The 13241-nt window shown below is 41.6% G+C and overlaps 1 pseudogene; it reads right to left on the bottom strand.

The window, feature by feature from the left end:
• Positions 1-11520: 11520 nt before the first annotated feature.
• The window catches only part of LOC147902717 (peptide-N4-(N-acetyl-beta-glucosaminyl)asparagine amidase A pseudogene), a 2141-nt pseudogene continuing 420 nt past the window's right edge, over positions 11521-13241 (bottom strand).

Below are 13241 nucleotides of genomic sequence, written 5' to 3'. Positions count from 1 at the left end.
ACAAAAGGTTTTTGCTGAGTTTCAAAACATAGAGCACATTTTTCACCAATCCTTTTGTACCAGTGAAATTGTTCATATGGATAACACCTGTCCCTTAAACTGGATTCGATGTATTATCTACTATGTAGATGACATTTTTTTGACCTTCTAATGGTTTCATCTCTGTGAACCATTCTTGATGATTTGTCATCTGAGATGATGCACCGCTGTCGATATATCAATGATCATGTTCCACTTGGTCGACTTGATAGCTGTTGTAATCCTCTTTGGGATTGAAATCAGTGTCTAGGTACTGTGTCTAGGTACTGTCTAGGTACACTGTATCAGTCTATTGCATTTCCTCACTTGCAAGAAACATATTCCCATGTTCATTTGCAAAATGACTATGACTAGAATGTCCACCATGATGATTTCCTCTGTCGTAAAAATTCCCTCGATTGCTACTGGATTGACTGCCATGGTCGTACTGCTTCTTGCAAGAATCTCTTTCATAGTGTCCAAACTTGACATAGTAGTTGCGCTAAATGTTTGACATGTTGGTAGATGCATTTCCTCGTCCTTGGAATCTTCCTCATCAGTGCACTTAAAATATCGACATGGAGGCTTTGAAACACTGGGTGATATCTTACAGTGTGAGATTTTTAATATGCAAGCACATAGAACTCTTTAGGATCGAGATGAAATCGTTCCAAAGATATACTTTCAAGATATCAAGAGAAATTTTACTTGCTCAGGAGAAGTGTTAGCACTTGGCATATTTAAGGGCTATGCTTAGAATCTTCTTTGTATGGTGGAGGTTATTAATCTGACTAGTGAAGGGGTCATTCAAAATGCAATGGATAGTATGTCACATCTAGAGGTCCTTAATACTACATCTCATCTTCAGGATCATAACACTGTCAAATGGGGTTTAGATTTCTTGAAATCATATTTACCTACTAAGAAAGTTTTCTTCGATGTGATGGAACACAGGAAAGTATTATGAGAAGAAAAGAACTGCACAAATGGGACCGAAATAAAGAAATCATGGCAACTCTAAAGACTAACATAAACACTTATTTCATTAATTTTGGACTTGTCAATGTACAAATTCATTTTTACATGTACTTTTGGACTAGTTTTAGGATAAAATTTAAGAAAAAACACACTCTTCAAAGCACAAGCCATTTTTTAGATACTTTTAAAGGAAATGAAGTCAAAATTATAAAATTTTACTAGGGCAAGGTAGGCTTGGTATTAGGCTTGGTGAGGTAGGTTAGGAGCATCACCAACCCTAGTGTCAAGCCTTTGGGTTGTGCATGCTGCCCATGTGGAAGGTTGAGTCATCTATTTTTGCCTTGTCAGCATGCCATGTAGTTAGACCGCATGGTGCCATGTCATCAAGGAGATGTGACATCACTCATTGCCATGTCACCTTAGATTGCCACACATGTTGTCACATCAACCACATGTGCCACCTCACCATTCCACATTATAGGAACTCTTGGAGCCATGTCGTCACACCTTGCCACCTTGGCGTACCTCGTCAACATTGCCACTTGTTGGATGCCACATACCTTGATCGTGGTATTTGCCATGCCTCCATGTCATCAGTCTTGCATACCACTATTGAGATATATGGACTTGCCAAACGATACCTCGATCGAGGTATTGTGGTGGTGCCATGACACCATGATCGTGGTACGTGGAGCTGTGTTGGCAAGACCGGTATAGGCTCGCATCAGTTGTCCACGTGTGCCAATTTCATTAGACACAATACCTCGATCAAGGTATTGAACACCGAAGCAAAACCTTTGTATTTTCACACGGGGGGTGTCACACTCCCCCACGGGTGGTCTAGAAGTGGACACCCTTAGCTTGCTACCTCCCAATATAGCATAAAGAGACTAGCATGCCATCCAAGTCTAAACGTTGTAACCATGTATAAACATCATCTATCGTCTTCTTGTTTTGGTATCACTAGGTACAGCTAAAAGGAGAGAATTGGGCATACACACATGATTTTGTACTGATCTAGGAGAGTGAGATATAACCGTACCATAGCAATAAATAAACAAATGTTAGTAGTAGATTGAATCAAAAGATTGAAGTATAAAGCCAAGAGAAGTTCATATCAAACCTAAGGATGGCCATCATGACTGTCATTAACCTCTTTCAAAGGGTCGAAGAGAATTGTAACTTCCTCGCTACCAAATGTCAAAACCTGAGGTCACTGTGGCTAGTGATAACCCTGACATCAAAAGAGCTACCCATTTTGTCCAATAGAGCAGTTACATTAGGGCAACTTATGGGTGTAGTAGCCAATGTTTCCTCTGGACACTCCACAATGTTATCAATAAATGCCTTAATGGTAGATGACATAAATGCATGTAGATGCAAGTCTGTATATGTTGACAATGAGGTTTCACAGCCGCTCCAATTCAAAATTTGAGTAAGGAGCAATAAGCAATTATATCCGACTCTCCACCCACAACTATGGCCATCATTCTACTTCATTGCCGAGCATGTTATATACGCAGTTTGATCTTCTCAATCACCTTCCAAATCCATAAATGCATCTATAGCACCTATCAACTTTCAAGCTGATCTACACATCATAATAGATAACATAAATGAATGTCCACATTGCATATGATGCATCTCATGGAAGTAATTGTGACACAAGTAGGTTATACTTACTCTGACACACTACCATGGATAGATGCTATTGAATTGACAAAGAAACATTGCTTGGCTAAGATGTCCACAATCACCAAGCTCCAATGCGAGCTGCATTATCAAATATAAATAATTATTATTTGACATAATCCTCCACAATGTAAGAGATAAGCTAAGTAAGGATTGATATCGACTCACTCCTCATAATATGCAGTAAAGATAACTTGTGCCTCAGTCAAATCAATAGGTTGCAACCACTTGCAAACATCATCTATGGTCTTTTGCTTGTTGCTAAGTACATTAGAAACAAGAGGATCAACCATATATGCATGTCTTTGTACATATAGACGAAGTTGTTCTAAACCTATCCTTCTCTCTCTCTCTCTCTCTCTCTCTCTCTCTCTCACACACACACACACACACACACACACAACATAGGAATCACTATGGTAGTCACATTTGTACCGTCCCTCTCAGGGTTCCAGGATACTTCCCATTCCAAGCATGGATTCATGACCCCTGCCTACTCTCAACAAGGCTGTACTCAAGATGTGCCATCTGCCTAGCAACCACTGCCTGCATGTGACCCATCCCCTAAAGAAACCAAAGCATGATCTCTACTGAAAGTCTTCTCCATCAAGCAAAGAAAAAGAGTATCCATTTCAGTTTAAAAAGGCTTACACCCAACCTAGGATTGTTGCTAGCAACCAATGCATGGTCACACAATCCTCCATAACTTGCTCTGAACAATGGACAAATACATAGACACCAGCATGTGTTTATGTGTGTGCTCTTAGTTATAAAAGGTAGCAATTCTAGAGAACCTTTATAGCTTTCATAAGGCCTAAAAGAGGACTAGATTAGGTCACATGATGAAGTTAGGTGCAGGATAGCCTTGGGGCTAGGAAGATCAAGAAAGGGGCTACAATGGGCATGCCCTTGGTTCACTTACAGGATCCTACCAGACTAGTTGGTTGGCCAACTAGCTCAGCCAACTAGCAGACCTAAGTTAGGTGACCACAAACCACATGGGGGGCTAGTGAGGTTCACTAACTAGGTCAACCCACAACAAAGCTTAAATAAATCCTTCTACATCCCCTAACAGGTCCCTTAGCGCAAAAAAAAGGAGAGCCAAGCAAGTTTTAATTTAATCCAACATCTTGAGGAGTAGTTTGGAGAAGCACCTTAGCTAGGACTTGTACACATCTAGATTGACTTGAGGCAGCAAAGATCAAGACAGCACTTACTTACACATGTCTATCTGGGAGGAGGAGAATAAAGGTGTGTTTGCAAGGCATGATAATGAGGCCCACCTAAGCTCATAGGGAGCACACAGGCCAAGAGATTGGGAGTGCCATGGAGGTAGGAGACCAATTGTTTTGGTTTATATATTAGGATGCAATATGTAGGTCGAGGCATGGGCCACTTTGAAGGATTTGTATGAGATAGAACACACATCCTAGATCATAGTTTTCAATCATCAATTATTTAATATGATCTTGGACAAAGGATTTATGGTCCAAGACCATCTCACAAAGATGAAGGTGCTGAGAGATCAGCTACTAGTATCACTTGGCCAGAAGGTGGCCTCAAGCCAATTGGTATTACTAGTACTTGGGATTCTACCAAGGAGTTTCAAGGGCTTCATCACTACCGTGATGATAGGATGATAGGAGAGAGGAATAGACCTTTGACTTTTGGGGAGGTTGGTCCCTTATTGTTGCAAGAGAAGGCTCAAAAGAAACTTTATAACAAAGAAGATGACAAGGCATGCTGGTGAAAGACAAAGTCAATCTTGGCAAGGCGAAGGGCAAGCCTAGCAATGGCAAGCCAAACAAGGACAACTTTGAGGATGAAGAGGGAGGAGGAAGAAGGAGTTCTTCTATTATGATATGACAAACTTGAGGCCCAAAAAAGGGCAAAAAGGCCCAAAAAACAAGACCACCCAACATATCAGATCGCATTCTTTTGCATAGTTGGTTTTGTGAGCCTTTTTGGCTTGTTTGGAACTTTGATTGTCTGTTTTCAACATTTCAAAAGGCATTTCGTGGATTTTGGCCCACTTCTAACATGCTAATGATGTCAAAAACACTGAATTCTACACCCTATGTCAGATATAATAAATTATAAAGTAGCTCAAGTATCCTCATCAAATCCAAACTTGGCAATCTTTCTTTTTTTCTCCTTTTTTTAAAAATTTCCAATGTTACATTGGCCCTCCTTTGATTGGTGGAGGGCTATTGTTCTTCTAGGCTAAAAGGCCCCAAAATGAGCTCTAATTTTTCCCAATGCATGCAAGAGGCGACCCCTACAATAGCTACAACTCCAGAGCGCAAGCAAGGATGTAGGCAATCCACGATACACGGACAAGCACCAACAAGACATCGATGGACTCTCCATTAACCAACATGCTCCAAGGAAGGAACACCCATCATGTAGCATCATAGCAACAGCCAACTATACGACATTGACCTCAACATCAACACAGAAGCCCGTCAAGAGCCACCATCAACGCCTATGATCCAAAGACCATGACGTGCAATTTAAGAGGGGGTGTTAAGGATGATGTAAATTGCACCATACTTGAAGAGCATTAGGGGAAAACCCTAACCCTAACCTTAAGGGGTTCCGATGTATATATTCATGATAATGTTCAATACAACATGGTGTACAGGTAGCTATATCATGTGCACTCCTCTCTCTCTCTCTATGTGTGTGTGTGTGTGTGTATGTGTGTGTGTGTGTGTGTGCGTGCGTGTGTGTGTTTGTGTTTCACTTGTTGCATTCAAAACTGACATGTGCAAGGCTACAATGGATACATAGAGCACGTGTTCAAAACACAATGCCACAAATGATAGATACATGCTTCTCTTTCCTCTAGAAAAGTCAAAATAAAATGTTATTTCTCCAAATACTCCCATAACTATATTGCTATTGATGCATTGCCAAAACGATACACAAATCTACCACCTAAATGAAGCAAAACAAAAGCATGAGCTCGTATCTTTCTTTGCACTCGTAGGATTAGAGATTCTACCCAAAATACATATCAATAAACTCTTGATTATCGAGAGAGTCCAAATGAATTTTTTCCACGCCAAGAGCAAGGCACAAAAAACCATCCCCTTTTTGTATGCCAAGAAGGTAAGCAAATTGGCTGAAATAAGCCAATCATAATGAGAGGCTCTTTAGAACTTAGCCAAAACAAAAGATTACAACCAAGAAAAAATGGATGGTCACCAAGGAATCATGCACAAAACAACTCGTTGGAATGCATTGTTGTTTGAGTTGATGTTCCAAATCTATACATGAGAAAATATGCATTAGGGGAAGCTTGGACTCAAAAAGGGCCTCATAAGGATCTGATTAAGAAAAAATGGCAGCTCCTAATCTTGAAGTGAACAAGGCATGGTAAGAGGCAATTAAGGGGGGAATTTTCCAATTATTAAAGAGGGGTGTAACGTGTCATATTCAATTGGATGGTGCAGATGAGTTTGTGTTTGATCCAATGGTACAAAAATAATAGGGCTTGTGATCCATTGGATCATCCCAGTCCATTTAAAGGTGAGAATGAAGCGCCTCTTCTCCATCTTTAGATGCAATCTCCATGCAACGGCACACGTGATGCACCTAATATATACCCTTGGATCAAATCCTCCATCTAAGGGCTCCCATGGTCCCATTTAATTAGTTGCCAGGCGCCACTCCACTTAGTGCGAAATCAAATGAAGGCATCTTGATCGTATGGCTCACACACAGCACCACATATCCACCCTTCGATCTCCAACCCATCCAAGGGTGGATGCGAAGCACCTCTTCCTCACCCTTGGATCATAGATCTTCATCTAAGGACTCATGTTGTGCATCCTTTTCTAGCTATAGGATGTATCTACATCCAAGGGCCTTTATCAATAGCCAACCTATGCATTAATATGTAGGAACCACGAATAGCAGGCCATGCATATAAACCGTTGGATCTCTAGAATAATCCTATGTATGGGATAGGGATAGACCAAGATCTAAGAAGGGAGTGCCACATACCACACTTTTGAGGGTTAGGATTAACTTGCATTCTTGTCAAGCCTCCACCCTTGATGTCTTTGGATGATCCAATGGCCAAGATTCCTTTTCAAAGCCTTTACCAAAGTGAACATAGGTAATGTTAGTCATGACGGAGGTAATGTCAATCATGACAAAGGTAATATCAATAATGACAGAGGTAATGTCAGTCATCCCACCAATCAAAAGAGTTTTAAAAACCTCCATTCTTTTAATGCCCTAGCTTCCTATTAGCCAAACCCCTAATCTCCAAAATTAAGGGCCGAATGCAAGAGGCCCTTTTTGAGTCCCAAATTCCCCTAATGGATGTCATTCTTCTAAGAACCACGAAGCTATGTCCCTTTATCCAGCAATGCAAAATAGCATATATGAAAGAAAAACAAGGAGAAAGCAACCTTCAATAATTTGAATGATAAGATCTCTTAGCTACTTCTCTAATAATTTTGATGAACGGCAACATGAAAAGAAAAGAAAGACCCATTGTAGGCTCGAGAATTTTACAACTAGGCCTTTATCCAAATTCAGATGATAAATGCTACAAATAGCATATACAACAACTCCTTTGGAAACGGTGTCTTTCTATAACTAGCCTTCAACAAACCCTCTCAGTTGATTTCTAGTAGGAGAAGCGAAATTCAATTCTAGCCTCAACAAAATAGAGAAGTGCAACTGTAGGTCCTATGCAAGTGGCGACTATAGAGAATCGGCGATGGCTCAGTAGCTTGTAAGAGAAAAGGTGATGGATGTTGGACATCTTTCCAAGGACACCAGTCGATTGGTAAAAAGAACAACAAACAAAAAAAACTTCTTCAACTACTATATTGAAGTAGTTCTCGAAAGTAGGGAGTCACAAAGATCTCTAGTACCTCACCACCAAGGACTTCAAAGGTGTTGGTCTGTGCATGATTCCATATCTTGTTAAAGCAACAATATCTTGTTAAAGCAGCATGGCAAATGGTTTCTCCTAGAGACAGGGTGGAAGTGTGGGATATGAGGATTCGAAGGGTGTGGACAACCACACCTTTAGCTAGGCAAAAGTTTTTACCATGGCGAGTTGTGGTTGGTAAATAACCTACACAAGATCGCATTGCCAAATGGCAACAGATCTCCCCTTTTTGTGCTCTTTATGGCACTGCTATCAAATCTCATTTTCACCTACTTTGGGATTGTTCCAAAGTTAGGCCTGTGTGGAAATTTATTCAAAACTAGCTTCAAAAAGCCCATTTATGTTTATGATTTTACACCATGTTTGGATATGTAGGGATAATCTTAAATTAGTGTTCTGAATACATTGTGAGGATAGTGCAATGTTGATTTTACAGCTGCTTACTTGGTTTTAAGGGTAGCTTTGTAATGAGCCTCCCTACCTTTTTCTTATTTTTACTTCACCATTATTAATACAATTTTATTTTCTAATAAAAAGAAGAGAGAAGTGGAGATGAATTTAGATATGACTCCAAAACTGAACACCATTCCCAAGGCCCATAATGGAAGCCAAAAAAAAAAACCAAAGAAGGAACAAAATTACGAAGATATTTATGGAGATCTGAAACTAGGCAAAGCTGGCTATCTTGCATGCATAATTGACATAGAACCTGAGGCCTAGAGTGTCTCTTGCATAAGCTTTTGAATGTTTAAATGTTTGGTAGAAGCTCACAGAAGTCGTAGAGTTCTTGCCTCATGCCAGACTATTCAGCATGTTGAAAACGAAACTCATGCTAGACTATTTAGCATGTTGAGCTAAGATAGGATGTTTCTAGAGAGATGATGCATGCATAGATTAATATGTTGTAGATCTAAGAAACTATCCGAGGTAGTTGTTACATCACCCATGAGATTATTTCTAGAAAAAGAAAGCCACCATACTTTGTTCATATACCAAGCTCCTATTGAATGGTTTTGAAGAGCTGCTTCAAGTAGAGATGAAGTTGTGGTTTGTAAATTCATAGAGAACTTGAAGGCTATTGATGACTCTATTGGAGCTCAAATTGAGGTATTGCAAACCCATCCTATTTGTCAAAGTTGTTGGGCACTAGACATAAATTTGTTGTTTGACAAGGAAACTCATGCCAGACTATTCATCATGTTGAGCTAAGATGGGATGTTGCTAGAGAAATGATGCATGTGGAGATCAATATGTTGTAGAGCTAAGTAACTAACTAAGGCAGTTGTTACATCACCCATTAAATTATTTCTAGCAAGAGCAAGCCGCCATACTTTGTTCACAGATCAAGCTCCTATTGAATGGCTTTGAAGAGCTGCTTCAAGTAGAGATAAAGCTGTGTTAAGGACAAGCAGTTTCCCAAGGTCATAGAGATATCCCCTATTAGTTTGTTGAAAAGAGTTTGGACTTTGCCATCATCTGTTCATTGTCTACTGAAGACTATTGATAACTTTATTGGAGCTAAAATTGAGATATTGCAAAGGCATCCTATTTGTCAAAGTTGTTGGGCACTACCCATAAATTTGTTGTTTGACAAGGAAACTCATGCCAGACTATTCAGCATGTTGAGCTAAGATGGGATGTTGCTAGAGAGATGATGCATGCATAGATCAATATGTTGTAGAGCTAAGTAACTAACTAAGGAAATTGTTACATCACCCATTAAATTATTTCTAGCAAGAGCAAGCTAGCATACTTTGTTCATGTACTAAGCTCTTATTGAATGGCTTTGAAGAGCTCCTTCAAGTAGAGATGAAGCTATGTTAGGGCCAAGTAGTTTCCCAAGGTCATAGAGCTCTACATTCCCCATTTGTTCGTTGAAAAGAGATTTGCATGTTGGGATTTTTCCCTCATCGATTCATTGTCTACTGAATCATAGCAAGAATCCACTCACTGAGAGAGAGAGACAGAGAGAGAGAGAGAGATTCCACACACTTAGATGCATTAGGACTCAGAATTAGTAGTCACCATTGAGTCATCTGTTATGTGTGTGTGCACATACATACGTACTTTATATAAATATATCACATAATATACACATGTATATCACACACACACACACACACACACACACAGAGGCATGCATGTACACGTACACACAAAAACCTAGGGATAAGGGGCACGAACAACCAAATAGGTACAATGCACACATTGCTCGAGGGGGAAGACAGGGTTTTTTTCTTGGGGGGAATCGAGGAGGAAGGGAAGCACAATATTAGAAAGAGTGGGGGGGACACACACACAAATACACACCAAGGGGGAAGGGAGGGGGGGTATATGAGAAAGAGAAATAAGTGTTTATCCACTTCTTCAATTATCATTGTTGCCTAAGGACAGTACTCCAAATTCCCTTGAGCACCTCAATAAGGGTAGCTTTTTCATCATGTGATTATGAGCCTTGATCATGTAGTGTTTGATATTACAAAAGGAATCCAAGGGGACAACTATATTCAAAAGGCTTAAAGAGCAAGCCACCACACTTTGTTCATCATACCAAGCTTCTATTAAATGGCTTCGCAGAGCTAATTCAAGTAGAGATGAGACTATGTTAGGGCTAAACCACATTTTCTCAGTCATAAAGATATCCCCCCTCTATCACCATTAGTCTGTTACTCTAGAAATAGAGCCCTTGAAGTCCATCGAGTATGCGTGGGAGGTTGCTGAAAAGAGTTTTGCATCGTATATCATACCATGACTTTGTCTTTATTGGTTCTTTGTCTACTAAAGCAAACAAGAATCTACCCATTGAGAGATTGAGAGAGAGAGAGAGAGAGAGAGAGAGAGAGAGAGAGAGAGAGAGAGAGAGACAGATGTGTGCAATGCTACAAAATACATTTTCTTCAAGTGCAAGCCATGACAAGGCTTATCCAACAATCCCAACCTTGAGACCAAGTGGAGCGGGTCTCTAACCCGTCATGGACGGTTCATGTTACTCATATCTTTAACCTATTAACCACGGACACCCAAAAATAAAAGAGAGTACACATGGTAGCTTGGAGGAGAAGAGCCTGCCACATGTCACAAAGAAGGAGCTCTTCGATGGAGGCTTGGAGGGGGGAGGAGGTGGAAAGACAAGAGGCAGCTTTAGGGGCAAGGAGAAGATAAAAGGTCAATGGAATGGAGCAGATGGAAGGTCACCTTTGGGAGGAAAGAGGAGATGGAAGGTCTCAGAGCCATGGGTTAAGACTTAGCCAAAATTTCAAAATCCAATCCAAGTATGCAAGGTAAATTGATTAGCAATTTAAGAATCAAAGATCCACCTTCAGATGGGGAGTGGTTGAGGATGGTCGTGCATCTTTGCCTATGCAAAGAAGAGGTTCCTTTAATAGTAATAGAGAAATAGAGAAGTGGAGATGAATTTGGCTATGACTCTATGATTCCAAAATTGAACAACCATTCCCAAGGCCGGAAGGCAAAAAAACAACCAAAGAAAAACAAAATTACGTAGATATCTATGGAGATCTAAAGCTGGGCAATCTCGCTTTCGAATTTTTAAACGTTTGGTAGAAGCTCACAGCAATCACAGAGTCCTTACCAGGTGCGGCAGGGCTCTAGCCGTGTCTCCTTTAATAGACTTGATAGTGGCTATCTGTCGCTACCGTTCCCTACAATATTTTCTGACGGAAGGATAGAGTACTGCATATTCCCATCGCCCGGAAGTCCAGCTTTCCCAGATATCTAAGCTTTATGCGTGGATGCTAGGGTCTTTGATTGCAAGTAATAAGTCGCATGGTAGAAGTTGAAGAAATAAGAGCTCAGTACTTTGAGTATACAGGAGATCCAAGTTGTGGCTGAGAACCTAGATTTAACAAGCCCGCCTACATAGCATCAAACTGCAATCCTGCGAGCAACACACACGGCATGCAATTCTTATTCAGCCTCCTCTAATTGTCACCTTGTTAGAATGTCAAACCGTTGCCTTGACAAGTTGTAACACAGCTTGGAGATCTTATGAAAAGCATAAGAAGGAATGTTCTTGTCAAACGGGGTAAATCGAATCACAATGACTTGGGAAATGGGCTTCGCAACCACTTTGCCCCCTCGTAATGCACCATCCCACAAAAGGGATACGCATCCATATCAACCAATAGATGTACATTCTCTAGTCGAGGAGTCGTGGAGAATTGTGTAGTTTTTAGTGCTGAGGATCCTTTTATAACAACCGTGGCCACCCTGAAATCTATATTGTTGCTGTAAAGCCCCTATTCCCGCTGTAACCAAGTTGTCTATGATAGTAATTTCACCTTGAGATTGCTGCTTGTTCTTGAGAGAGCTATACGCACGTCCAGTAACAGAGTCAGTTGAAATCTCTTCATCGAATGAATGACTGAGGTTGCAATTGATATTGAGAGAGTTATTGATCCCTGAATATTGGAAACACTGGAGCTCGAAAGGGAAAGAGGAATTAGCTTCACGCACGAACAAAACTTTTGCTGGCGTTTTAATAAGGACCTTGCCTTTTGTGCGAATAGCTTGAGTGACTGTCTGTAAGGCAGTGTTGTTCTCAAAACCGAGAACATTGGCATAAGCCAAAGAATAGGTCGAGGAAACGGTGACATTGCCCATGGAACAAACCACATAGCCCGAATACGAAAAGGATCGGGTTGCTGTGGTATGAACAGTCCCATCCAAGCCTGTAAAATGCGATCTCGACATGGGAGAATACGTAGGGGCGTTATATGTGAGCAGTCCACCACTGGTCTGCTTGCTCTTGACATCCCGCCAGAGGTGAAGATTTGCATCTATTAACCAGATGCCTATGGCATCCTTGACCTTGAAGCTAATGGTGTGTTCACTCCCGTCCACAAGAGAGCCCACAAAGGGAGTGACGTCAAACTCATACGTGGGTAGATCGAATGCTCCGATGGCTGCAGCAGGACGCCAGAAAAGAGGGATGATGCCTCCCGTATATACGACAGGGAAGGGCCAAACAGCAGCGACCAGCTTGTCGTCCAGGAAAGCCTGCACCTCTCGGAAGGGCCCGTTTCCCGGTACACCCGTCAAGTTGTTGTCGTTGATGTAGTCGTTGGGGGGATTGGTATACCAAAACTCGTCTGCCCCGTGAAAAGACAAGTAAATCTCGAGCGTTGCTTTGTAGAGATCGGTGGGAAGGCGAAACGACTTGGAGGCAGTGTCATTCTCACTGGAGATTTTGAACCAGAAACCTTGGGGGGAGGGGGAAGGGGAAGAGATGGGGACGATGAGATCTGCAGGGGGGTGGCCGGAGAGGGAGGAAGAGGTGGAGAAGAAGTCGAGGGTGAGGGTGATATGGAAGATACCAGTGTAGGTGCTATCGACGACATTGCCGAGCTCGAGGGCAACGAGCTGGGGCTCTCGGAGGAGGGAAGAGTAAGGGGTGACATCCTTCTTGATTTCCCAGAAGATGCCACGTTTGGTAGGCTCAGCGGTGCAGGTTCGGAGGAGCTCGACGCCACCGAGCCAGATGGCAGCGATGCGGTCGAATTGGCGACCGATGGAGGAGCCAGACCAAGTGAGGACGACGCGATTCCAGGAGGAGGGGGAGCAAAGGGAGGGGGAAGGGGGAGTGTAGTTGGCGATGGAGGGGGAGAAGGTGTTGGCG

The sequence above is a fragment of the Dipteris shenzhenensis genome, chromosome 4 (genome assembly GCF_047967505.1).
Source record: "Dipteris shenzhenensis isolate YYH24624 ecotype China chromosome 4, Dip_SZ_1.0, whole genome shotgun sequence".
In the NCBI taxonomy this organism is placed as follows: domain Eukaryota; kingdom Viridiplantae; phylum Streptophyta; class Polypodiopsida; order Gleicheniales; family Dipteridaceae; genus Dipteris; species Dipteris shenzhenensis.
The sequence above is the reverse complement of the archived record's forward strand: the minus strand, read 5'-3'. Positions and strand labels throughout refer to the sequence as shown.